Source organism: Lepeophtheirus salmonis, chromosome 1, assembly GCF_016086655.4.
Source record: "Lepeophtheirus salmonis chromosome 1, UVic_Lsal_1.4, whole genome shotgun sequence".
In the NCBI taxonomy this organism is placed as follows: Eukaryota; Metazoa; Arthropoda; class Copepoda; order Siphonostomatoida; family Caligidae; genus Lepeophtheirus; species Lepeophtheirus salmonis.
In genome coordinates, this window is record NC_052131.2 from 53,603,167 (window position 1) to 53,608,121 (window position 4,955).

Sequence of the window (4,955 nt, forward strand, 5' to 3'; positions counted from 1 at the left end):
ATTTAATTTGTTTGTTTGGATTTGTAAAAACAAGGGTTTTTTTTTCTTCGTTTGTTGTACGTTGAAAAAGTCATTACACCTTCCAACAAGACAGGGCATCGGGCATCATTTTTTATTTGATCTGGGGCACAATGTGAATAATATTCAAAGGCAATATGTTGCTCGAAAAGACTGCACAAAAGTTTTTTTGTCTTTGTGTTGTTTCTAAACCGGTTAGCTGTAATTTTTAGTAAAGGGACGATTAATCGGAATCGGAGAAACGGGATTGGCATCGGAGAAGTATTGTTTCATCTGCTATATATTTTTATCCAAAAAATTCAATAATCGACAATCACAAAGTAAACAAAAATAAATTTTTCTAACTTAAGTTTTTTCCATTGATGTTATATTTACAGTTGGGGATTTTTAATTTTTTTTTTTTTTTTTAATTTCCCACCAAATCCTCTAATTGGAAGAAAAATCTTGCTCCTTTTTGAAGTCTTATGGTGACGTTAATATTTCAATCGAATAGACCGGGCATATAAATGGGATTGTAACGACGTCTTTAAATGCAAAGCCTAATAGATGTCAAATAATAAGGGCTGTCTACACCACATTATCAATAATCTATTGAAACATATTTTGAATTTTCTTATTCAGAATCTGTAAACCAGACCTGAATTGAGTTACTTTGTAAAGATTATAATTGGTGACGATTACAAAAGATAAACTCATGGAGGACTAGATGAGTTCGGGTACTTATTTGAATTATAACAGGCATATCTTAATTATTAAAGAACTCCCTTAGATCAAGAGAGGGAAGCTTTTGAAAGGATACGATGTAATTCACATCCAATATATGCAGTTATAGTTTTTTTTCCCCTTTTCCAGACAGACGTACTATTTTGATTAAAGAATGAGATTTCCTCTCTCATTCTTGGGTAAATGATTGTTTTTAGACTCAAAGTTACCATAAATCAACTTCTATAGAATCATTGACCTCACTTGTGAATATTCTATTTGATAAGGCAAAAAAGAAACAGAAACCCCATCGGAAATGTATAGAATCAATGAAACCCACTCTCAGATCAAACTAAAGTGTAGATAGACTATGAAATTTGTGAATGAGCCACATGAACGCTCACAAACAGAAGAATTTTTAAAATTTGAAGTTCAAAGAATTTTTATTTTTTTTGTTTGTAAGGAAAAATGTTAGTTTTAATGGTTAATGGATTAAATGTTACGGCTTGCGTGAACCAAATTGGGTTACTCGGATAACAATGGAAAAAAATCGGTTATATGCTGTTAACATAAATATAATGTTCTACAGCAAAAACACCAGACATTTAAAATTTATTAAAAGATGAAACAAATTCACATATATACTTCATATTTAATACGTTTTCTTTTAGATAGTTCTTGTATACATATATATTTTTAAACCAATATTTTACTTATCTTTGCTCCCGTAGATTTCAAATCGTAGAACGGTTCTTTCATTTATTTTCATTTGAAATTTCAAAGTATGTTCTACAACATGTAATTTAGGACTTTTCTAAGTGGTACTAACTACCTAAGTCCATACGAATTACTTAATGCCCCTCTTTGACAAAAGCACATATTAAAAAAATATATATTACACGAGAAGGATAAAATGTTACATCTTATATGTATAACAGTTGCGTTTATGATTTACACATAATCGATCCCTCGTCAGAGTGCATCCTCTCCTATTTTTTCGAAATTTTGCATATACCTTAATTTTGAATGGACACTCAAAAACATAATACTTTAATCTTATTTGACCTCCATATAAGGAGTTAGAGGCTCCTAAGGTTCTACCCTCGACTCAAGCATCCATGTCTTTCAACAGGTATTTCTCTTGTGTTTGTAATTATATTTATCTTCTTTAAACGTGAATACTTAATATGTTTACATATTAATTAATCTATATTGTATTCTTTTAACCAATGTAGTACCTCTTTGACCTTCAGTTCACGAGGTCAAGCCTTTCACTTTAAAAATTTCAAACCTGATAAACTTCAACTTTTATCAAGTTTAATTGAAATGGCAGTCTACATTCATATATTAAATAATATCAAAAAAGTTTTCGTGCAGCACTCAAAATTTAAGTCCAAATTTTGAGTTGCGTTTAACTGTACCTGCTTAACCATCATATGGTTATTTTCCATGACTTGTTGCCAAAAATTCTGTTCTGGGAATATTTTAAAATCTTCTTTGTGATGGCAAGGTTTAAGAATTTCTTACAATTCTTCATATCTGTTTGAAAATTACATTTAACAAATTGGATACATTTTTTAATATATAAATTGACGCTCACAGTAATGTGACTGTTTTACTCAAATATCACTATAAAGTTTTAAGCTGTGTTAAGCTGTTCTTTTCCTTGAAATATACATCGAAAGGGTAAAGTATTACAATGTAATTGTTCCAATGAAAATTTTGCACTACGTCTTGAACAAAAAAAGAAGAATTATCAGCAAAGGCATAATCCACTACAATTTCTCCATCTCTCCCTCTTTCTTTGATATGTTAAAGCTGGGGGATTTATTTGTTCTGTATTTTCTTGGACATACTTTGAAGTGACATGACTTAGCCTTTTCGTAGGACTTTCTTCTAATACTGTTTAACCTTCATTGAAGTCCAAGTTTAAAATTAAATTTTTAATAGAAAAATAAACAAAATTCCAAAAACCAAACTTCCCCCTCAAAAAATCTTTACCTCTACAATCATCTTACACTTGTGTTCTAATGAATCAAGAGACTCAGTAGTTATAAAGAAATCAGGCAGGAGATTGAAGTGCTCAGGTTATATAATTATCCGTATAGACTGTATTTTAAAAAGTCTTACTTATAAATAGAATTGACATAAATCTGATTGCAATGAGTGATTTCTGCATTATATTCAATACATCAAGGAGACGAGTCTTATAGTTGAATAGTTTTCATAGAGTAGGAGATGAAGTATAGTTGACTTCCAAGAATTTCAAAGAAGCTGTGGATGGAGTATGATAACTCTTTCTGTTTCTCAATGGGTATTTCTGTCATTTTATAGAACTCCTTAGTTCTTATATGTAAAAGTATACGATGATTCCGTAGAAGATATGGAGGAATTTATGTATAGAGACAATGATTAACGAGATCAGAAGTCACTAATACAGACCTTGACATGAAAAGGCACTTTCACAATCCACGATCCTTCCATTAAAGGAGACGAGATCCACCGGGTGAAGCACTAGTTCAAAGGATCTTGCCTTAAGGGCCAATATCCCTTGAATAGTCTATTGCATTGAAGAGAGTATCAGAAGGCGTGTGAATTGGATATTCCTAGGAACGGGAAGGATGGATAGATGCTGATCCATATATCCGATTGCTACATAAGAGATCCATCCAAGTGACCATAAATGCAATGTCATTCCACGCAGTTCCAACTCCTCATTTCTCTCACCTCCCTCTTTCTGCTGTCTAATGGAATTCAAAGTTCGACCTACCAGGATCTATAGGTCTTGTAAGTCAAAAAGAAGTTGCAAGTCCCCATTTATATTGTCCAAGTCAATTATATATATATATATACAGAGACTATGTTTATGTTTCAATGCATTGGCAAAAACTTTAATGCAAATCTTATGACCAAGTTTTCTAAGTATCTTCAGTTGATCCTTACAAATCACATGGATGCTAAACAGATTCCTTTGCATGATATACGATAACAAATAAATAAATATTGCGGGATGTATGAATGCTGGAAATATTTTATTTATGAAAAACATGGCGTACAGGTCATTAATGTGTAATTTTTACAATATGAAAATACATAAAAACATATCCCATAGTTATTTACTCAGTACGGCGATTATAAGTTAATGTAAGAAGATCACTAGTCTCACTATTAAAAAAGCTATACTTCATGGTTCTATTATCGAAAGCCTCTCTTCTGGTAAACATAAACTCGGTTTTGGTGTACCAATCATAGAAATGATGTACTAATAATCCATTTTGATCCACTTCTGAATTAAGCCAAGCTGGTTCTGTGAAAAAATTGGTTGGGGTCATTCCAAGTTTATTTTTTGTTACCGTGCTGTTGTATGAATCTCCGGTGGATCTGCAATTATAGGAGATGTTATATAGGTAGATACCTAACCTTGAAGATATCCTCCAACTTACATTTTCCATTTATGAAGTATCCAGTATCATATTCCACAATTACTTGTTCCGACGCACTTCCTTCCATAATCGGTGTTAAAATAGCTGTTGACACATCTTAAAAAAAAATGATTAAAAATGATCGGAGTTTTTAAATATTCATAGGATACATACTTAGTTTTACAAAGAAATCGGTAATATTTCCACGTGCTGTTTTATTTTCAATCCAGTCTCCAGATATCCTAAAAACCGGAAAATCGCCTAATATTGGCTCCCTGAAATCAAATACAATATTTATGTGTTTTATACAAACAAAATAACGAGAATCAAGTTACGATGTGGCATGGCATCCAGACAGGTACATTCCAAGAACAATGATCGAGAGGATATACTTCATAGTTTTCATATTTCCAAGATAGTCGATATTTCCAATTGGTGGTGTATCCTTAGAACAAGTCTAATAAAAAGTGGTAATATTGAGTAAAGTTTTACCTGCATTTATATAGGTAGATATCACATGTGTTCCAGTAAAATATACAAAACCCAATATACCTAGGTGTATTATCAAGGTACTTGTCAAACACATATCAATATTTTATTTAAATGTAATAATTTTTTCAACTGAAATGTATGACTAGTAAATATTAGAAAAATCCATGTGCAGACATGGATCAGAAAGGGTGATGCAACAGCGTAGGTAGGATACTAGGAGGACGGATAGCATAAGTTAGAGATAAACATCATATTCATAAATTATCAAATAAGAAGCGGTAATATATGCGAACTATTAATTTAAACTGTTAAATAGTAGGG

General features: G+C 31.6%; 1 long non-coding RNA gene across 1 annotated transcript; it reads right to left on the bottom strand.

Annotated features, from left to right (window-relative positions):
• Window positions 1-3,733: 3,733 nt before the first annotated feature.
• Window positions 3,734-4,417, bottom strand: LOC121131695 (uncharacterized). Its single transcript, XR_011784424.1, has 2 exons — window positions 4,317-4,417; window positions 3,734-4,259 (listed from the first exon to the last, which is right to left on the bottom strand). It is a non-coding gene; the product is annotated as an uncharacterized lncRNA (long non-coding RNA).
• Window positions 4,418-4,955: the final 538 nt, after the last annotated feature.